We start from the raw sequence: 24,135 nt of genomic DNA, 5'->3' as shown, positions 1-24,135 counted from the left end.
TTTGCTCCATTCATCTTTGCCCCGATCCTGACTAGTCTCCCAGTCCCTGCTATCCCCACCGCATGATGCTGCCACCACCATGGTTTCATCAGAACAGATAATCTTGTTTCTCATGGTCTTAGAGTTTAGCAAAGGGTCTGAATAGGGTCTGAATAGTTATGTAAAAAGGTTATTTATTTTTTAAGGTATTTAAAAAAAATGTCATCCATTTTAGAATAAGGCTGTAACGTAACAAAATGTGGATAAAGGCAGGGGTCTGAATAATCTTAGTACCTTGAACAAACATGGATGACTGGATGAGGCAAAAGTCAGACACTTCAGAATAAACAGTCTATCAAATGTGTCAATGTGATGTCAACGCCTATACAAAGAAAATATAGGGATGAAAGTGCTCTCTTACCCTCTCTTATATATAATATCAGGTGTTATGTCTGCGCTGTTGTAACGCTCTGGGTGTCGTGGGTGTGGAGTCAGACGCAGGAAACAGAGAGTGCAATGCTGTGCTCTTTAATGCACAAACACACCACAGGGTGCTCACAACCAAACTGCCCCAAACACGGGGACGAAAATAGTACAACCGGCGCCACCCGACCGGGAAGGGGAAGCCACCCTCGGTCGGACTCGTGACAGCCTCCCCCTCCCACAGCGCGCCGACACCGGCATCGAGGTCGCCCCAAGAACGGGGGCGATCCGGATGGAGGCGATGGAAATCCCTCAACATTGATGGATCCAAGATGTCCCCCACCGGTACCCAGCAGCTCTCCTCCTGACCGTACCCTGTCCCCAAAGTACTGCAGGCCCCTCACCTGGCGTCTTGAGTCCAGAATGGCCCGTATCTTATACACCGGGACGCCTCGATGTCCAGAGGGGGTAGGGACCTCCGGCACCTCACTGTCCTGCAGGGGACCAGCTACCACCGGCCTGAGGTGAGACACATGAAACGAGGGGTTAATACGATAATAGGAAGGGAGTTGTAATCGATAACACACCTCGTTTATTCTCCTCAGGACTTTAAAGGGCCCTACACACTGCGGACCCAGCTTCCGGCAGGGCAAGCGGAGGGGCATGTTTCGGGTCGAGAGCCAGACCCTGTCCCCCGGTACAAACACGGGGCCTCACTGCGGTGGCGGTCAGCACTCCTCTTCTGCCGTCCACTCGCTTGTTGGAGAGATTCCTGGACGGCCCTCCAGGTCTCCTTGGAGCGCTGTACCCATTCCTCAACCGCAGGAGCTTCGGTCTGGCTCGGATGCCATGGTGCCAGGACCGGCTGGTACCCCAACACACACTGAAAAGGGGACACGTTAGTAGAGGAGTGGCGTAGTGAGTTCTGGGACATTTCAGCCCAGGGAATGTATCGTGCCCACTCCTCTGGCCGATCCTGGTAATACGACCGCAGAAACCTACCCACCTCCTGGTTCACTCTCTCCACCTGCCCATTACTCTCGGGGTGATAACCGGAGGTCAGGCTGACAGAGACCCCCAAACGTTCCATGAAGGCCCTCCATACTGTGAATTGGGGGCCCCGATCAGAAACACTGTCCTCCGGCACCCCGTAGTGCCGAAAGACGTGGGTGAATAATGCCTCCGCAGTCTGTAGGGCTGTAGGGATACCGGGCAATGGGAGGAGATGGCAGGACTTAGAGAACCGATCCACAATCACTAGAACCGTGGTGTTCCCCTGAGACGGCGGAAGATCGGTCATGAAATCTACGGATAGATGTGACCATGGCCGTTGTGGAACGGGGAGGGGTTGTAACTTCCCTCGAGGAAGGTGCCTAGGAGCCTTACTCTGGGCGCACATCGAACAGGAGGAGACATAAACCTTAACATCCTTAGCCAAGGTAGGCCACCAATACCTCCGCCGAAGGCTCCCCACTGTCCTCTTCACCCCAGGGTGACCCGAGGCGGGTAGGACGTGAGCCCACCGAATCAGTTGTTCCTGAACACCAAGCGGCACGTATTTTTGCCCGCCGGACACTGAGGAGGTGCGGGTTCGCCCGTAACGCCTGCTCGTTGTCCGAGTCCACCTCCCATTCCAATGGTGCTACCAGCCTTGAGGCGGGAAGGATGGGAGTAGGTTCGGTGGACCTATCCTCCATGTCGTAAAGGCGGGACAGTGTGTCAGCCTTTACGTTCTGGGAGCCCGGTCTATAAGACAATGTAAACGGGAACTGTGTGAAGAATATGGCCCACCTTGCCTGACGTGGGTTAAGTCTCCTAGCTGCCCGAATATACTCCAGATTCTGGTGGTTGGTCTAGATGAGAAAGGGGTGCTTAGCCCCCTCAAGCCAGTGTCTCCACACCTTCAGACCACCGCTAGCAACTCCCGGTCCCCCACATCATAGTTAAGCTCCGCTGGGCTGAGCTTCTTGAGAAGAAAGCACAGGGGCAGAGTTTTGGTGGCGTACCCGAGCTCTGTGATAGCAAGGCACCCACCCCAGCCTCGGACGCGTCTACCTTCACTATGAATGCTAGAGAGGGGTCCGGATGCGCCAACATGGGTGCATCAGTGAACAGCGCCTTCAACTTGTTGAAAGCTCCGTCCGCCTCTGCTGACCACTGTAACCGCACCGGGCCCCCCTTCAGCAGTGAGGTAATGGGAGCAGTTATCTGGCCAAAACCCCGGATAAACCTCCGGTAGTAGTTGGCAAAACCCCAAAACGGCTGCACCTCTTTTACCGTGGTCGTAGTCGGCCAATTACGCACGGCCTTACTGCGGTCACCCTCCATCACCACCTCCGAGGTGGAAATGCGATAACCCAGGAAGGAGACTGCTCGTTTAGAGAACACGCACTTCTCAGCCTTGACGTATAGGTCATGCTCCAGCAGTCTACCAAGCACCTTGCGTACCAGAGACACATGCGCGTTGTGAGTGGCCGAGTAGATCAGAATGTCATCGATATAAACAACAACCCTGCCCGCACAGGTCCCTGAGAATCTCGTCTACAAAGGATTGGAAGACGGCTGTAGCATTCTTTAGCCAATACGGCATGACGAGGTACTCATAGTGGCCCGATGTGGTACTAAATGCGGTTTTCCACTCGTCTCCCTTCCGAATACGCACCAGACTATACGAGCTCCTGAGATCCAGTTTTGTGAAGAACTGCGCTCCGTGAAATGATTCCACCGCCGTAGCGATGAGAGGTAGAGGGTAAATGACTTAAATGTAAATGTAAACTATACCCCACTGTGATGGCGTTAAGACCTCTATAATCAATACATGGACGCAAACCTCCCTCCTTTTTCTTCACAGAAAAGAAACTCGAGGAGACGGGTGAGATGGAGGGCCGAATGTACCCCTGTCCCAGCGACTCCGTGACATGTCTCCATCGCCAACGTCTCCTCCTGGGACAATTGGTACACGTGACTCTTGGGAAGCGCAGCGTTTACCCTGTGATCTATCGTACAATCCCTTCCCGGTCAATAAGGTGGTAATTTAGTCGCTTTCACTTTACTGAAAGCGATTGCCAAATCGGCATACTCGGGGGGAATGCACACCGTGGAACCCTGGTCTGGACTCTCCACCGACGTGGCACCGATGAAAACTCCCAAACACCTTCCAGAACACTCATCTGACCACCCCTGGGGAACCCCCTGTCTCCACGAAATTTTAGGATTGTGCCGGGCCAGCCAGGGAATCCCTAGCAACACTGGAAACGCAGGCGAATCAATAATATAAAGACTGATACGCTCCCTATGATTCCCCTGCGTCACCATGTCCAGTGGAACCGTGGTCTCCCTGACCATCCCTGACCCTAATGGCCGGATATCTAGGGAGTGCACGGGACTAGGAGAATCTATCGGCACCAGCGGAACCCCTAATTTAAGGGCGAGTCCGCAATCCATAAAGTTCCCAGCTGCGCCTGAATCGACTAGCGCCCTATGCTGGGAAGAGGGAAAAAAGTGAAGGAAAAAAGTTAAGACAAACATGTGGCCAACAGGGGGTTCTGGGTGAGTTTGATGCTGACTCACCTGGGGTGATCGAGAAGCGTTCCGCCTGCCATCTCTACTCCCAGACGGACCCCCCCAGCACCGATCGGCTGTGTGTCCTCTCCGACCACAGTTGATGCAGGGAAAGCCTCCTCCTCTGGTGCCCCTCGGCACAGCCCCTTCCAACTCCATCGGAATGGGAGTGGAGGGGCTGGGTGGTGGAACACACAGGACCCTCTCTGAACGCCCGCGGGCAGCCAGCAGATTGTCCAGTCGAATGGACATGTCAATCAGCTCATCCAGGGAAAGAGCGGTGTCCCGACACGCTAGCTCCCTGCGGACGTCCTCCCGGAGACTACACCTGTAGTGGTCAATAAGGGCCCTGTCGTTCCACCCAGATCCTGCTGCCAAGGTCCGGAACTCCAGCACTTAATCCTGGGCGCTCGTCCTCTCCTGCCTGAGATGAAATAGTCGTTCTCCCACCGCTCGGCCTTCTGGAGGGTGATCAAACACGGCACGGAAGCGTCGGGAAAAATCTGGTTAGTGCTCCCTCGCTGAGTCTGGGCCATTCCAGACTGCTTTCACCCACTCCAGAGCACGACTTGTGAGGTAGGAGATGAGGACACTCCCTCTCTCCGCTCCTGAGGGAGTGGGTCTGACGGTGGCCAGGTATAGCTCCAGTTGGAGTAAAAACCCCTGGCAACCCACCGCCGCTCCATCATAAGCCCTCAGGAGCGTCAGACTGAGGGTGCTGGAATCGGGAGATGGGGAGCCCGGAGCCGGGGGTGCCGAAGGTGGAGAGAGGAGACCACTCCTCTCCCATCGGTCCGTTCTCTCCATCACTTGATCCATCGCCGATCCGATGGGAGAGGGTTGGCTGCTGCTCCTGCTGACTCCATTTAATATGGTGCGGGATTCTGTAACGCTCCGGGTGTCATGGGTGTGGAGTCAGATGCAGGAAACAGAGAGTGCAATGCTGTGCTCTTTAATGCACAAACACACCACAGGGTGCTCACAACCAAACTGCCCCAAACACAGGGACGAAAATAGTACAACCGAAATACACGACCAGGAACAAACACGTTCCTCTACTACAGAACCGAAGGTCACAATAATTAATCCCGCACAAAAAAACAGGCGGGCCCGGCTGTCTAATAAAGCCCAACTAATCATTCACAAACAGGTGCTAACAATAAACATACAAGGAGGGGGAGGAAAGACAATCAGTGGCAGCTAATAGGCCGGCAACGATGACCACCGAGCGCCACCCGACCGGGAAGGGAAGCCTCCCTCGGTCGGACTCGTGACAGCTGTATACATAGCAGGTGCTATGTCCTGCCGCGTACACTGCAGATTTGCCAGGGTGCATTTTACTCCAGTTTGTTTGTCATGCATAATAATAATTCGCAGGCAGCAGCTCTCAGAAAATTTGACTATGTCTGTCTTGGTTTGAAGGGTTGGGGCTCCTATTTGAATCTTTCCATTCAACATCTTCAACCCTGTCCACAATTGACTAATTACCCCTTTCCCTATCTCTCTTGCTTTGCTCCATCCAGTCCCTCACCACATGTTTGGAGGTCTGATTTACGATGAACTGCCTGTCTCCTGATTTTCTCCATTCAAAATGTATCAGCTACCTTGCTTTACTCCTGAACAGTGCAGTGAGCAGAACAAATGGTGAACTGGCTCCCCCAGGTGTCCATAACTCTGGTCTCCTGCTAAATGATAAGACATTGACCCATGGCCATGATGGTCAGTCAATACATGTCCTACAAGCCTACATTATATATGTTTGTAAAAAGGTTATGATTTTTAGAATGGGTGAGAGCAGTGTGAAAACGAGTGCGTTGTGGGTGGGAAGATCACTGCTACCTCTATACTGTAGGTAGGCTATCTAGCAGCACAGTAGATACATGAATTACTGGGTCCACTTAGTGGTGTGTGTGGTCGGGCTTATCCCCTTCTCCGCCCCCCCCACCCCCTAACCTAAATCCTTTAAAAAAATGTATTGGTTAATGTGTGTTGAATGTAAATAAAACATTTTCTGTTATCATAAATAGTTGCCAGTAGCAATACTGCACATCTCGACAGCACCTTGAAGTTTTGCCATGGGATGGCAGGGGAAAACAAATATAGAACCACCAAAGATTACCTCGTAGTTCTATTCCAGTTGTCAGAAGGAATATCCTGCTGAATCCCTCAGTCAGAGGAAGCAGGGTCATTATGTGTGCAACTACCTTAAGCCTTCGGTTGACTCGGACTGACTGCTTTGTAATATCACGTTAAGCCCCATGTCAAGATTTAATTTAGTCCAGGATTATAAGCCAAAGAAACAGGAAATAGGAGTGTTTAGGCCTTTGGGTTCCGAGAATCTGGAATAGTAGAAGAGCAGAAATGATCTCTGGAATGTGTGGCTATAGATTGAGGCCGTATTGAGCAGGTGCTCGAAGACAGTTACTCATTACATTTGATTCAGTTTTATAATGCAGAATACAGACTTTCTTTTTTATTTTTCAGTTGAAAAGCAAGTAGTACTTCATGTGATGAAGCTATGTATATACCTGTGCACAATATGTATACTAAAGACTGTGTAGGCCTGTACAAGTGTGGGTCTCCTTTACCATTTCATGCAACAGACTCATTTCAAATTTGCATTAAACATTCTATCCGTCCGTAGCAGCTCACTGTGCTGGGAAATTGGCCAAGTTGTCCATCTCCCTCCTCTGCTCTGTCTTTAACATCTCTCTTCCCTTCCTATTCACCGGGCGCCCGTTGATGACGTGGATGTCGATTAAGGCAGCCCCCCGCACCTCTGTGATTTAGAGGGGTTGGGTTAAATGTGGGAGACACAGTTCAGTTACATGCATTCAGTTGTACAACTGACCGGAATCCCCCCCCCCCCCCCCCCCCAGTCTCTCCTCCTCCCTCCCTTGCCACTCCACTGCCCTAGTAAATCCCAGGGGCTCGTATCCATGTCTTACAATGTGCACAACGTACCGCCCTGGCCCAGTCTGTCCCAACATAACACCTGTCCCACACGCCGTCTACCCTCACATACCGCAGACTCTCTGACACTTCCTGGACAGACAGCAGACTTGACTCTGTGCTGGACATCTTGTCTGAAGAAGAAGGGGCACCTCCAAGCGCTCTGTTGTGATAACCCTGAGCTGGCCTGGTAGGCTACATAAATCGGACCCACATGAGTCCAAATTGGTAAGTATTTCCTGTGCTCAGCTCTAGGTGGAGCAAGTAGTCTAAAAAGAAAACAGGCTTGGTATTTCACTTCATTGGTCTGAATGAGAAATATTTAAGGCACCATCTGTAATTTCTACGGTCTGACCCCACCACTTTGTTTGCTAACCTCGGGAAGTGTCTTGGGAAATTTAGAAAGCTATGGCTGCAAGGGGAGAATCTCAATTGCATACTCCTTACGTCCTCTCTCCTTGCATCCTTAGCAAACCCATTGGAGAAGAAAGTCAAAGTGGAGGGACCTCTGGGTTTCTCATCCAATGGCTATTGAAAAGGAGGCGAGGAGTATGCAATTGAAATTCTCCCAAGGATTCACACGGTAGCCTAAATGAAGTTGACATGATTGTTTTTCACACATTTTTAAGCTATAGCCTACATTATTACTTTACAAAGAATGTAATGACAACAAAAACCTTGTAATATATTGATTAGACTTTCTTAGTTTTTGTTATGATAGGGTAAGACAGCCTTACTACTCATACGCTGCTTGTAGGCCTGCTTGTATGCTATTGTAGTATCAACTCCTTTTCATTCACTATGGCCACAGTACTTTTACCATGTACAAATGTGCTTTTCCAAGTATAGGCTATCCTATGTCTTCGGGCTCCCAGCCAGTACTCCCAAAACCTGCCGGTCCAATCAGAAGGCAGATATTCTGTAAGGAGTCAATGTGCCCTTATTCTTTTCTTCTCCTGAGAAGCTTGGAGAAGTGGACTTGCAGAGTTTGAGCAAGAGCTCCTGACACGGCAGCTGAGTCCCTTCGGGACCACAGAGGAAGTGTGAGAAGCTCAGAAGGTCCACCAGAGGAGGTCACGTGCACTTAATCAGAACTTTGAAGGGCGCATGAGCATATTTGACAGTCAGAGAATGAATTTGTCATTTTTCTCAAAGTTTTCAACTGCGTCTCTGCTTTTTAGAAGGAAGAAATTATTGACATTATATCACTATTGTTAGTGTTTTTTAGAGAGCCAATGTATCTCCTTATACCTCAATTCATCCAGAGGTTCTGAGCGGAGACAGAAACTATTTAGACGCTTTGTAAACCGTTCTGTCTGAAAATGGGCATCAGGCTTGTGCCATTGTTTGCATGTCATTCTCCTGGTTGCTGTGTCCTCCGGCCAGGACACAGGGTTCGAGGGGACAAAAGAGGAGATCCCAGTGGGAGCATCCACCCTGGCGTTTGTCTTTGATGTCACAGGCTCCGTGTCTGATGATCTCCTGCAGGTTATAGAGGGGGCATCCAAGATTCTGGAGATGTTGCAGAGTAAAACTAAGAGACTCCTCTATAACTATGCACTAGTCCCCTTCCATGACCAGGGTAAGACATGCAGGGTGTATCTGCAATCAGTAGCTTAATATGTATTATAGGCCTAAATAGGAATTACTTATTTTATTTATTTTACTGGGCAAGTCAGATAAAAACAAATTCTTATTTTCAATGACGGCCTAGGAACAGTGGGTTAACTGCCTGTTCAGGGGCAGAACGACAGATTTGTACCTTGTCAGCTCGGGGGTTTGAACTTGCAACCTTCCGGTTACTAGTCCAATGCTCTAAACACTAGGCTACCCTTATGATGGGTACATGAAAAAACATGCCCTCTGTTTCATCATCTGAATCTCACCATTATCTCTGCAGCTGTTTGAGGTAAAATGGCACTGTGGTTCATGTTCTTAGAAGGTTTTTTTCTTGCCTGAGTAGCCTTGTTTCACTGCCAAAAATCTAATTAAACCATCTATTGTTCAGGGAAATAACACCAATGTCAAATACAGGCAGCCAAGTCAAATAATTAACATCCAATCACATTACCTGTTACTCTTTCTCGGGAAATCTCCCCTCTTGCGCAGACATTTAGAAACGGAACATGACAATTTGACAAATAAACCATGTTTTTTTTTTTGGTGCGAGAATAAAGACTACTTTCGAGTAGTAAGACATGCATAAAAGAAACAGATGCCATTAATAAGAAGGAGCTAGAAGTGTCTTATATGGTGAGCTACCGAGTGACTAGGACAGGTAAGCCCCATACTACTGTGGAGGACTTAATCCTTCCTGCTGCCGCGGATATGGCTGGGACAATGCTGGGGGAAAAGGGCAATAACTACAATGTCTTCATCCAACAACACTGTTTCACGATGCATCAGTGACATGGCAGGAGATGTTTTGAAACAATTACTGCTTCACAATTACAAGCCAGTGAATTATGTGTTACAGCTGGATGAGTAAACAGATGTGGCAGGCCTGGCACAGCTCCGTTTATGGGGGGGGGGGGTCAATTAAGGAAGACATCCTCTTCTGCAAACCCCTTGAAACCAGGACGACATGAGAGGATATTTGTAAAGTACTGGACAGCTTTGTGACATCAAATGGACTTTGGTGGTCAAGATGTGTTGGTATCTGTACTGATGGCGCAAAAGCCATGACAGGGCGACCTAGTGGAGTGGTAACATGTATTTGTGTGTGTGCCAGGCTTACAATGATGGCAAAAAACAACATTTGAGATCGCGCTGACCCTGGTGCTCGAGGGGGTATGCAGCTGGAGATTTGAATGTTTGAAGTGGTACGGGATTATAAAATGTTTGGGAACCTCTGCCAGCCAGAACGGCCAGAACGGGTGGTGCAAGCTCTGCCCTCGAGACTGCCAGTGCGCCTCCACGGCCCAGTGTATCCGGTGCCTCGGCCAAGGAGGAGGCCTCCTGTATGTCTCCCCAGCCTGGTGAGTCCTGTGCCTGCTCTTAGAGCCAGGTCTCCTGTGTGTCTCCCCAGCCTGGTGGGCCCTGTGGCAGCCCCACGCACCAGGCTGTCTCTGCGTCTCCCTCCCTCCAGTGTCGCCCTCCAGGCCGGAGCCTCCAGTGTTGCCCTCCAGTCAGGAGCTTCCAGCGACGCCCTTCGTTCCGGACCCTCCAGAGGCGCCCTTCGGTCGTGAGCGTCCAGAGGCGGGCATTTGGGTGGGCATTCTATATTCTTTTTCTATGATTTGTATTTCTGTGTGTTTGGCCTGTGTGGTTCTCAATCAGAGAAAGCTGTCTATCGTTGTCTCTGATTGAGAACCATACTTAGGTAGCCTTTTTAGGGTAGTTGGGTAGTTGACCATGTATAGTTGCCTGTGAGCACTACGTTGGCGTCACGTTTTTGTTTTGATGTTTATTGTTTTGTTGGCGACATCTTATAATAAAGAAGTATGTACTCTCAAAACGCTGCGCTTTGGTCCGCTGTTTCCACCTTAGACGATCGTGACACATGGTATATGCAACCGTTTGGGCCGCCTGGCTCATTGCAAACTAATTTGCCAGAATTTTACGTAATTATGACCTAACATTGAAGGTTGTGCAATGTAACAGGAATAATGTAACAGGAATAATGTAACATGAATAATGTAACAGGAATATTTAGACTGATGTATGCCACCCGCCACCCGTATTATTTTAAAAGGATAGAGCAGGGCCAGGCTGACTATAGTGGAAGGGTATGAGCAGATTATGGTTAGAGAGGAGAACCACACATTACAGTGTCTCAGGTTGCTTCCCATTTTGTTTTACTTCAGTACTATACACCACTGTGTAGGGAGTAGTAGAGGGTAGTACTTGTTGTTGGTTTTGTACAGTATTAATAATTTCCTCATAAACATATGCTCTGTTGAAGATTATGTCTCCTTTGACTCCTATTTCTTGACAATTTACAATCTTCACCCATTTTTCCTAGTTCCCCCCCACCATTGTAGGGACGGGCTCCCCTCAAGAGGTGTCAGCAGTGCTGAACCAGGAGATCAGTCTGGAATGCAAGGTCAAAGGAACTCCGTTTCCACAATCCAGTGGTACAAAGACTGGATGTGAGTTCAATCTTCCAACAGTTGAATGTATAGACCAGTGGCGGTTGGTGGTGTTTGAGATAAGGAGAACACTTTTTTTTCATGAGCATTGCTTTATTTCTTTACTGCGTAGTGGATGACAGTCATTCATATTCCATTTACCCAGCTCAATGTAACATCGATAGGTTTAGGCTACTGTATGCACGTCCTAGATAGTAGACGATTAGGTCAGGGCTAACTATGGAGGCCACCGCTCCACTGGGCATGGTTACGCAGGAGGGTCACAGGAGAGAATCAGTATATTCCTTATTGATTCTCCTGTGTTTCCCGTGGTGTTGGACCTACCCTGGTTGGCCTTTCATGACCCCATTATTTCGTGGCAACAGAGGGGCTCTCACGGGGTGGTCACAAAAGTGGTCGGGGAGATGTTTAGGGGTTTCCGTCGGTGCTACTATGGTGGAAAGTCCAGACCAGGTCTCCACCGTGCGCATCCCCTCTGAATATGCCGATTTGGCTCTCGCCTTCTGTAAAAGAAGGCGACTCAATTACCACCCCATTGACGGGGATTGTGCGATAAATCTCCTGGTAGACGCAGCACTTCCCAGGAGTCACGTATATCCCCTGTCGCAAGAGGAGATGGCGGCTATGGGAACATATGTCTCCGAATCTCTGGGGCAGGGGCCCACTTTCGGTCCTCCACTTCACCTGCCTTCCCGAGTTTCTTTTTTGTGAAGAAGAAGGATGGAGGTCTGCGCCGTGTATTGACTATCGAGGCATCAACCAAATCACTGGGAGGTACAGTTACCCACTGCCTCATAGCCAGTGCGTTCGAGTAAATGCACAGGGTGCGCTTCTTCACAAAATTGGATCTTAGGAACGCTTACAACCTGGTGAGTATCCGGGAGGGGGATGAATGGAAGACGGCATTTAGTACCACCTCAGGGCACTATGAGCACTTTGTCATGCTGTACGGGTTGCTGAATGCTGCATCAGTCTTCCAGGCCTTTGTAGACAAGATTTTCCGGGACCTGCACGGGAAGGATGTAGTGGTGTATACCGACGACAATCTGATATACTCCGCTACACGCACCGAGCATGTGTCCCTGGTGCGGAGGGTGCTTGGTCAACTGTTGGAGCATGGCAGGTACGTCAAGGCTGAGAAATGCCTGTTCTTTAAACAGTCCGTCACCTTCCTAGGGTACTGCATTTCCACTTCAGGGGTGGAGATGTGCCCAGAACGCGAAGGCAGATGCACTGTCCCGGATGTATGACACAGAGGAGCGGTCCATGGATCCCACTCCCATACTCCCGGCCTATTGCCTGGTGGCACCGGTAGTGTGGGAGCTGGACGCGGACATCGAGCGGGCATTACTTACAGAGCCCACTCCCCCCCAGTGTCCAGCTGGGCGTCTGTACGTTCCGTTTGCTGTCCGCGTGGTCATCCGGGCATCAGTCGGACAGTGCGCTGTCTTAGTGGGAAGTAGTGGTGGTCCACCTTGACTAAGGCCTCTAGGCACCTGCCCAGAGGGAAGTTACAACCTTTACCCATTCCACAACGGCTGTGGGTGCACCTGTCAGTGGACTTCCTGATGGAACTGCCTCCCTCACAGGGTAACACCACGATCCTGGTTGTTGTGGATCGGTTTTCTAAGTCCTGCCATCTCCCGCCTTTGCCCGGTCTTCCTACCGCCCTACAGACTGCGGAGGCCCTGTTCACACACGTCTTCCGGCACTACGGGTGCCTGAGGACATAGTGTCTGATCGAGGTCCTCAGTTCACGTCAAGGGTCTGGAGGGCGTTCATGTAGCGTCTGGGGGTCTCGGTCAGCCTTACCTCAGGTTTTCACCCTGAGAGTTACGGGCAGGTGGAGAGAGATGACCAGGATGTGGGTAGGTTTCTGCGGTCTTATTGCCAGAACTCGCTCCGCTCCGCCACTCCACTACCAACCTCTACCCTTTCCAGTGCGTACTGGGTTACCAGCCGGTTCTGGCGCTATGGCATAAGAGCCAGATTGAGGCTCCTGCGGTGGACAACTGGTTTAGGCGCTCGGAGGAGACGTGGGACACTGCTCAAGTGCACCTTCTGCAGGCCGTGAGGCTTCAGAAAGCCAGCGCAGATCGCCACCGCAGTGAGTCCCCGGTGTTTGCACCGGTGAAAGGAGTGAGGAGCAGAAGAGCTGAGATGCGTGGACAAGGTATTTAATCCAAGAAAACACCAGTATAAACACAATACCCGGCAACAATATACCAATATTCCTCCACCCCTTCTGGACATATGCAGTCTGATCCATACTGGACTCGAGGCGTCGGGCGAGGGGGCTTTAGTACCTCGTGGAGTGGGAGGGGTACAGTCCTGAGGAGAGATGCTGGTTGCCGATGGAGGACGTATTGGACCCTTCGATGCTGCGGATTTCCACTGTCTCCATCCAGATAGCCCTGCACCCGATGCCGGTGTGGGCGCACTGCTGCAGCTGCGCGTCAAGGGGGGGTACTGTAACGACTTCCGCCATAGGCGGTCCATCTCCTTGTTCGAGCGGCATTCTGCGATTCACTTTTCATTTTCCATTTGTTTTGTCTTAGTTTTTTTACACACCTAGTTTCAATTCCCCCATGATATGTTCATTATTTAACCCTCTGGTTTCCCCCATGTTTGTGTGCATTGTTCTTTTTTTTTTAGTAAGGCTGTATCTGACGGCTGGTATATTGTTGCCGGGTATTGTGTTTATACTGGTGTTTTCTTGGATTAAATACCTTGTCCACGCATCTCAGCTCTTCTGCTCCTGACTCCTTTCACCAGTTACCCACAGCCTTGACACATGGGTCCTCAGATCCTCAATAAGTTCTATAGCTGCACTATCGAGAGCTTTCTGACTGGTTGCATCACCACCTCGTATGGCAACTGCTTAGCCTCGGACCATAAGGCGCTACAGACAGTAGTGCGTATGGCACAGTACGTCATTGAGGCCAAGCTTCCTGTCATCCAGGTCCTCTATAATTAGCGGTGTCAGAGGAAGGCCCCAGCCACCCTAGTCATAGACTGTTCTCTCTGCTACTGCACGTCAAGCGATACTGGAGCGCCATGTCTAGGTCCAAAAGTCTTCTGGACAGCTTCTATCCCCAAGCCATAATACTAATGAACAGCTATTCAAATGGCTACCCGGACTATTTACATTGACACCCCCGTCCATTTGTTTTGACGCTGCTGCTACACACTGTTTATTATATATACATAGTCATGTTACCCCTATCTACATGTACTTAGTACCTTGATAAACCTGTACCCCCGCACATTGACTCAGTACCAGTAGTCCCTGTAAATAGCCTCGTTACTGTTATGTTATTGTTACTCTTTTATTTTTTTACTTTAGTTTATTTAGTAAATATTTTATTAACTTAAATTTTTCTTAAACTGCATTGTAAGTAAGCATTTCACGGTAAGGTTGCATGTGACAAATACATTTTTATTTGAGATGTCTCCGTGATACATATATATAGTTTACTCTATGGAGGGCATGAATGGCAATAACACCAGGACACAGTGCCCTTCGCTCCTGCTTGCCAGTCACTACTGTCCTGCATTACTGTAGCTACCTAGTAACCAATATCAGGGTGACAGTCACAGACAGAAAATTTAGAATTATTTGTGTAAATCTAACAGTGAAATACAACTCAGACCCATCCTCTGGCTTCAAAATAGATGTCCAAACTCTCGCGGTATGGTAGCTCAATGTATGGTAGTTGCGTGGTAAGAAACTGAAGGAAAAAAACACTGCACAATGAAAACCATTGAACATGTAGCAGTGCTTTCGACACACCCACTCCTTTCCACACACCCACTACTTTCCTTTGACACACCCACTCACCCATACTCCGGTCGCCATATTGGGATGCAGCTGCCCATTTCTCTCTTTACAACCGGAAAACCAGTTTACCACCAGAAAATCACATCATTGTATTGCCCCATGTCAAATGTTGCCTGCTGGGTACATGGCTGTTTTGATGAATGTAGCCCTTCTTCATGGTCATATAAGTGATTTAGCTCTAAGAGTTGTTGACCTCTGTAACCCCTAACCTCTGACCTTTTCATCTCCAGCTGCACCCCAGTTCACCAGAGAACCGTCTGTCGTGGCGGCTGACATCGGCTCTAACGTGACCCTGCAGTGCCACGCGCAGGAGTACCCCTAACCTCAGATCACCTGGAGGAGGGAGGACAGCGTATCACTCTTCACTTTACACAGCACCATCACACAGAACAAGGGAGGATACCTCCAACTATGCTGTAAGGTTTTGGTTCATACACACATGCATGAACGCACACATATACACACACACTAATCCCTGTCTCACCTCCTGCAATCTCGGTGTCAGATCTGTGGGTGGAGGATGAGACGGTGTATGTGTGTGAGGCCCAGAACCAGTTTGGGATGATCCAGTCAATGTCACTGGACTGGGTAAGAGACAGGGGTTCCTGTCATATGATCTGGGTACTGTAGGAGGGATACAGTACATAACACCTAGCTCGTTTCCCACCAGCCCTTAGTTTTTTGCATTACTCCCCTCATTATTTATTCCCTGAGAAAACCTCAGGTCATGGCCTAACTCCTCAAAAGCTTTCAACCTGAATACAGAGGAGGTCAGGTCTGTCTTCAGTTTGCATGCAAAGAGAAAGAAAGCTACGTTTGAAAAGAAAGCAAATGTTCTCACTGGGAGCAGCAGGGGAAAGTAGTCAGAGTTTGAGTGATCTTTCATTTGTGTTGTGATTGTGTGTGTGTATTACGGTCAGCATGGATTGGGTTTATTGGAAAGCCACGGAATGTAGGGTTGAACTTAGCGAAACGTGGCAAAAATTCCCTGGCACTGTTTAAAGGGGTTGTCAGGTCTGTAGAAGTCATGGGAGAGAAGACCTGAATCAAACCCTCACAGTGAGAAACAGAGAGAGAATGTGAATCCACAGGGCCAGTTTCCTGGCCAATATACACTTGTATTTCTGTTTTGTAACACTTTTAAATACCTTGACTTTTAATTATCTTGACATTGAGTAAGAACAGCAGGTCCTCTGCAGTCTTCAAAGGATCCATGGTATGCATGCAATCCTACTGTATTTCTATTTGATAGAAGTTGAAGCGATTGATGATCAGTGTTTGGATTCTCATTTCAAAGCACAGCCCTGTCAAACCACACACACCTCTCTGGATTGTATGTGACTGTGAATGTGTACATTTGTGTATGTATGTTTATTTATGAAAAGCACTCCTTCTCTCCTTGAATCATCTCTGCAGGTTTCACTACCCTGTTAACTGCATGGCAGGTTGTGTGTGTGTGTGTGTGTGTGTGTGTGTGTGTGTGTATTGGTCATGAGTGCGCATAATGCATGTTGTGTGTGTAAGTGCTGCTTGAATGTTGTGCATTTGTGTATTTACACACATGGACCTTGTTAACCACAAGGGAAGTTCAGGCCTCTATTTGGGGGAACGAATAGTCACAGGGTCCTTATTTGGGCTAAAGATCATGTCAGATCCAGATGCCCCATATACACGTGTGCCCCACTTCCCTAGTGACACAGTCCCTGCGCAGCCCATAACACCCCGCCTCTGGGGTTACCGTGGCAACACACTAAGCAAAACATGGAAGTTGGTCCAGTCCTGCAACTCACTCACTCACTCACACACATATATACATATATACAGTTTGTTAGCTCAGCAGCTGGATTGTCTCATGCTCAATGCCAAGTGTTGGCTGGAGTGGTGTAAAGCAGTGGAAATGTCTTCTTTGGAGTGATGACTCATGCTCCACCATCTGGGTTTGGCGGATGCCAGAAGAACGCTACCTGCCCGAATGCATAGTACCAACTGTAAAGTTTGGTGGAGGAGGAATAATGTTCTGAGGCTGTTTTTCATGGTTCATGCTAGGCCCCTTAGTTCAAGTGTAGGGAAATGCTTACGATACAGCATACAATGACATTATAGATGATTCTGTGGTCCCAAGTTTGTGGTAAGACATTGGGGAAGGCCCTTTTCCTGTTTCAGCATGCACAATGCAAGGTTCACACAGAAATGTTTTGTTGAGATCGGTGTGGAAGAACTTGAATGGTCTGCATAGAGTCCTGACCTTAACTCCATCAAAAAAATAAATTGGAACACTGACTGCGAGCCAGACCTAATCGCCCAACATCAGTGCCCGACCTCACTAATACTCTTGTGGCTGAATGGAAGAAAGTCCCCCCAGCAATGTTCCAACATCACAACTCCATATTAATGCCCATGATTTTGGAATGAGATGTTCGACAATCACGTGTCCACATACTTTTGGTTATGTTGTGTATGTGTGAACATAAAATTAGGATTCCTTTCCAATCTGGCGACCATCTTGTTAATTTCTCGTTCGTTACTCATGCTGTATCCTCTCAAGCAGGAATCCTTAGTGTTCTCACACCACAGTACCGGTCCCAAAGTGGAGAGACAGGACACTAACTAACGTCTGTTGTTGTTACAGGCCTTTAGTAGACGAAAAGCCAGATGAATAATAGATATAATTTTGGAATGTATACAATGTATACATGAGCCCTACGTGTTGCTCAGTCTACTTGAGCATAAAATGTCTATATTATCTTCCATCATACTGTCGTGTCGTTGAATATCATTAAATGTGAAGACTGTATCTTATCAAATCAATTCTCTGTGTAATTTAATTACGCAATTAAACTAATCATGTACAGTTGAAGTCGGAAGTTTACGTACACCTTAGCCAAATACATTTAAACTCAGTTTTTCTCAACTCCTGACATTTAATCAGAGTAAAAATTCCCTGTTTTAGGTCAGTTAGGATCACCACTTTATTTTAAGAATGTGAAATGTCAGAATAATAGTAGAGAGAATGATTTATTTCATCACACTCCCAGTGGGTCAGAAGTTTACATACACTAAATTAGTATATGGTAGCATTGCCTTTAAATTGTTTAACCTTCCACAAGCTTCCCACAATAAGTTGGGTGAATTTTGGCCCATTCCTCCTGACAGAGCTGGTGTAACCAAGTCAGGTTTGTAAGCCTCCTTGCTCGCAGACACTTTTTCAGTTGTACCCACACATTTTCTATGGGATTGAGGATAGAGCTTTGTGATGGTCACTCCAATACCTTGACTTTGTTGTCCTTTGCCACAACTTTGGAAGTATGCTTGGGGTCATTGTCCATTTGGAAGCCCCATTTGCAACTAAGCTTTAACTTCTTGACTGATGTCTTGAGATGTTGTTTCAATATATCCACATAATTTTCCGTCTTCATGATGCCATCGATTTTGTTAAGTGCACCAGTCCCTCCTGCAGCAAAGCACCCCCACAACATGATGCTGCCACCCCCGTGCTTCACGGTTGGGATGGTGTTCTTTGGCTTGCAAGCTTCCCCCTTTTTCCTCCAAACATAATGATGGTCATTATGGCCAAACAGTTCTATTATTGTTTCATCAGACCAGAGAATATTTCTCCAAAGAGTATGATCTTTCTCCCCATGTGCTTTTTTATGGAGGTTTTGAGCAGTGGCTTCTCCCTTGCTGAGCGGCCTGTCAGGTTATGTCAATATAGGACTCGTTTTACTGTGGACATAGATACTTTTGTACCTGTTTCCTCCAGCATCTTCACAGGGTCCTTTGCTGTTGTTCTGGGATTGATTTGCACTTTCTGCACCAAAGTACAGTCTCCTTCCTGAGCGGTATGATGGCTGCGTGGTCCCATGGTATTTATACTTGTGCACTATTGTTTGTACAGATGAACATGGTACATTCAGGCGTTTGGAAATTGCTCCCAAGGATGAACCAGACTTGTGGAGGTTGACATTTGTTTTCCTGAGGTCATGGCTGATTTCTTTGATTTTTCCCATGATGTCAAGCAAAGAGGCACTGAGTTTGAAGGTAGACCTTGAAATACATCCACAGGTACACCTCCCATTGACCCAAAGATGTCAATTAGCCCATCAGAAGCTTCTAATGCCATGACATATTTTTCTGAATTTTCCAAGCTGTCTAAAGGCACAGTCAACTTATTGTATGTAAACTTCTGACCCACTGGAATTGTGATACAGCGAAATAATCTGTCTGCAAACAATTGTTGGAAAAATTACTTGTGTCATGCACAAAGTAGATGTCCTAACCAACTTGCCAAAACTATTGTTTGTTAACAAGAAATTTGCGGAGTAAGCAAGTAAATAGTTGGTTGTAAAACAAGTTTTAATGACTCCAACCTAAGTGTATGTAAACTTCCGACTTTAACTGTACATGCAGACACAGCATCATTCAAATTATGGCATTTGATTTGACTGAAAAATAATATCTCAGAGATTCAAACCTGAACCGCACCTTTATTTGCCAAGGAAGAGTACATGATCAGTGAATATATTCAATGTACATGCTACAATGTGGGAATCTCATGCCTAGTAATAACTACAGTGCATGTGTATATAGGCCTTGCATTCTTGGCACTATAAAGTTATTATATTCTACTCTAGCCATAGGCTTTATTAATGCCATTCAGACTTGAAGTATATACAACTATGATAGCTGTGGTTCATAGATTGGTTTGAATATTAGTTCAGAACCTAACATTTTAGGGTCCATACACAGATCTGCTACATACTGTAGCTAGCTACACATCCATAGGCATACGGTTATTTTTATCCTCCACTGCACAGTAAGCAAGTAAATAGTTAGCTAGCTTTGTTACTTCAGCGGCATTGCAAGGCAAGCTTACACAATTGTACATTCAATTTGCAGTAAATGCTTTAGCTAGCTAGATTCTTTACATCCACTGTTTCACAAGACGACAGCCTGGTTTTCTGGTTTACTCAGGAGACCCTAAAACATTCAACAACACAAATTACAAATTCATTCTACTAACACTAGCTAGCTGGCTAATGTTAGCTAGTCAGATAACTTGCTAAGTAGCGATTTTCGTAAACGAACTTGATGACTAAAGAATATGCACAAACATTTGTCTCTACATTAATAACTAACATATTCCTGTTTGCTTGACTCGTTATAACGTTAACAACTTACATCTGGTTCCACCATCATGTTTTGTCAGCCATTTTCTTGAAGAACGCCACAAGGCAATGGTGGCTCGTGTCAAAATTTGTCATTGGAACCACTCGATATGATTGGTCATATAAAAACCTTGGCACCCAAATGCATAATGAGTGCTCTAATTCCCCCTTGTGGTGGTCTGGAGCAATGAAGCCGTGACGCTGGGACCTCAGTGCAAGCTCACAACTTTTACATTTTACATTACATTTAAGTCATTTAGCAGACGCTCTTATCCAGAGCGACTTACAAATTGGAGGAGGAACCATTGTATGCAACTGAAGCAAATCAGAATAGGGGGAGCAAACATTCACACAGAGCACATACGGAGCCTGTGGGGTGGACAGTGGCTCTATTTTCCTTACTGCAGATTCAGTCTTTAACTAGACCTGTTCATAAACCTGTAACATAGACCTGTTCTCTCTCTCTCTCTCTCTCTCTCTCTCTCTCTCTCTCTCTCTCTCTCTCTCCTCCCCCCCCCCCACTCTCAGAAGTGTTCTTATAAAAACATCACATCGTTTGTTTATCCCATGTGTAACTCTGTTGTTTGTGTCGCACTGCTTTGCTTTATCTTGGCCAGGTCACAGTTGTAAATGAGAACTTGTTCTCAACTGAACTACCTGGTTAAATAAAGTTTAAATAAAATTGAAATAAAAGTGCCTTAGACCGCTGCGCCACTCGGGAGCCTTTATGATGAATTGTTAAAAAGAATTGCCCAATGACATTTACATTTACATTTAAGTCATTTGGCAGACGCTCTTATCCAGAGCGACTTACAAATTGGTGAATTCACCTTATGACATCCAGTGGAACAGCCACTTTACAATAGTGCATCTAAATCATTTAAGGGGGGTGAGAAGGATTACTTTATCCTATCCTAGGTATTCCTTAAAGAGGTGGGGTTTCAGGTGTCTCCGGAAGGTGGTGATTGACTCCGCTGTCCTGGCGTCGTGAGGGAGTTTGTTCCACCATTGGGGGACCAGAGCAGCGAACAGTTTTGACTGGGCTGAGCGGGAACTGTACTTCCTCAGTGGTAGGGAGGCGAGCAGGCCAGAGGTGGATGAATGCAGTGCCCTTGTTTGGGTGTAGGGCCTGATCAGAGCCTGGAGGTACTGCGGTGCCGTTCCCCTCACAGCTGAAATGAAATGAAATACCTCAGTCATTTGTTTTCCTTGTTCTCTCCTCTCCCTCTCTCCAGTGCCCCCCAGTATCCAGGTGGAGCTTCGGGTGATGAAGGTGCAGGTGGTGGACGGGGCACAGCCCTCTCTGGCCTGGTTGAAGGATGGCACCGCCCTGGGGTTGGACGGGGCACAGTACAGGATCTCCACCAATGGCTCTCTGACCTTAGGTCAGGTGGGGCTGAGTGACGAGGGAAACTACACCTGTGTGGTCACTAACATTGCTGGACGAGACCAGGCCAATGTACAGCTGCAGGAGCAAGGTGAGTCACTGAATGTCTTATAAACCTGAAAAAACCTCACTGGAAATTTAGAAGTTAAAGTGAGGACATGGTTTTGCCAAACTGCATCCAAACTCTTTACTAACAAGTTTGATAAAGGTTTAGGTTGTGCCCATGTACTGTTCTTCTTATCATTGATTTAATGTTAGTGTCCTTCTCTGTGTCCGTCTTCAGTTCCCCCCTGTGGTGGAGGTGCTGGAGCCCCCCTTCAACAGCCCCCACCATTAGAGAGTGGCCAACCAGTGCATTGCCTTCCCCTGCCCTGCCAAAGGTGAGAACCAACTTTGCTCTATACAGGCATCCAATCACAATGGCACCCACCAGGCAGATAAGTGACATCTGTCAACCAATAATATTAGTTTCAGTCACCCTTATAGAATGGACAGCTAGCCTAGCATGGAATCCTTGAATAATACTACTGTGGTGGTAGTTCTGAATCAATAGTAGAACTGAATTATAATATTATATGGTCATACTAGCACTTTACTGTGTCATGTGGTAGCACTGTGTCATATGGTAGTACTGGTGAAGAAAAGCGTAGTGTAACATGGCAGACCTGACCTTTCCCCTTTGACCTCCATGCTCTATGCTATAATTGCACAGATACAAAATGAGTCCTATATCTATCCCTATGACCTGTTGTTCACATGTGTTTTTCCCCTCTCATTGGCTATAATGGTTCCACCTGGTTGCGCCTCCCGTCTGCTTTCCGTCTTTAAGGACATGTAATTCCATTGTTAGAGCGGTCATCAATCGACTATCTTGTCAAAATAATGGACAATCTTTGGATGAACTCTTATTACACAGCTGCTGTAGTGATGGAGGATAGGATAAAACATATGCAATGCACATTGATTTTGACACATAATAGATTGTTTCCTAAATAGATTATTAATAACTAATCAATCATCCTTGTAGTTTGTTATTGTTCTATGCTTGTTACGATATTGTGAATATGATAACAGACCTTAATCATCAAATACATCCATTACTAAGAGCAGGGCTATTCAAATCTTACCCTACGAGGCCCAGAGTACTGCTGGTTTGCTGTTCTACCTGATCATTAATTGCACGCACCTTGTGCCCAGGTCTAAATAATTTCCTGATTAGAAGTGAAGAATGAAAAAGCAGAGGAACTGGCCTTGAGGTCCAGATTGGTATTTTAGGAACTTACTGGATAAGATCAACATTTCATGGATAGCATCATGGGTTAACAATACTTAAATATAACCAGAGGTAAGGATGAAAGGAAAGGCTGCTTTTCCTCCATGAATGAAATAGCCCAAAAAATCTGACAGAGCTCTGATCATAGGCTGCACGCTCCAACAAAACAGCTGTACATCTCAAACACAGCTCATAAAGCCATCTTGATGTGGATTATTTTCAGATTGAAGTGTGTGTCGGTACGTGTGTCTGTGTCTGTGTGCACGTGTGTGTGCATGTGTGTGTGTGTGTGTGGAATAAAAACAGCAACAAGGAAATATTGAATGATGCTTCAGAAGCAGAGATGTAATAACATCATAATGATGATGTTTTAATATGGGAGCATAAACCTACATTACACTGTAATATAATATATTTCACTTAAATAACTTCTTAGGAATAGGGTCTAGTTTCTTGAATTTCCGCCTGACTGACGTGCCCAAAGTAAACTGCCTGTTACTCAGGCCCAGAAGCCAGGATATGCATATACAGTGCCTTGCGAAAGTATTCGGCCCCCTTGAACTTTGCGACCTTTTGCCACATTTCAGAGTTCAAACATAAAGATATAAAACTGTATTTTTTTGTGAAGAATCAACAACAAGTGGGACACAATCATGAAGTGGAACGACATTTATTGGATATTTCAAACTTTATTAACAAATCAAAAACTGAAAAATTGGGCGTGCAAAATTATTCAGCCACCTTAAGTTAATACTTTGTAGCGCCACCTTTTGCTGCGATTACAGCTGTAAGTCGTTTGGGGTATGTCTCTATCAGTTTTGCACATCGAGAGACTGACATTTTTTCCCATTCCTCCTTGCAAAACAGCTCGAGCTCAGTGAGGTTGGATGGAGAGCATTTGTGAACAGCAGTTTTCAGTTCTTTCCACAGATTCTCGATTGGACTCAGGTCTGTCCCAAATGATTTATCATCGAAAGATATGTGAAAAACACCTTGAGGATTGATTCTAAACAACGTTTGCCATGTTTCTGTCGATATTATTTAGTTAATTTGGAAAAAGGTTCGCATTGTAATGACTGAATTTTTTCTTTTTTTTTTCTTAGCCTAACGTGATGAACAAAATGGAGCGATTTCTCCTACACAAATAATCTTTTTGGAAACACTGAACATTTGCTATCTAACTGAGAGTCTCCTTATTGAAAACATCCGAAGTTCTTCAAAGGTAAATCATTTTATTTGAATGCTTTTCTTGTTTTTGTGAAAATGTTGCCTGCTGAATGCTAGGCTTAATGCTATGCTAGCTATCAATACTCTTACTCAAATGCTTGTGTAGCTATGGTTGAAAAGCATTTTTTGAAAATCTGAGATGACAGTGTTGTTAACAAAAGGCTAAGCTTGTGAGCCAATATATTTATTTCATTTAATTTGCGATTTTCGTGAATAGTTAACGTTGCGTTATGGTA

This window comes from Oncorhynchus masou, chromosome 15, assembly GCF_036934945.1.
Source record: "Oncorhynchus masou masou isolate Uvic2021 chromosome 15, UVic_Omas_1.1, whole genome shotgun sequence".
NCBI lineage: Eukaryota > Metazoa > Chordata > Actinopteri > Salmoniformes > Salmonidae > Oncorhynchus > Oncorhynchus masou.
This window is presented reverse-complemented; position numbering follows the sequence as displayed.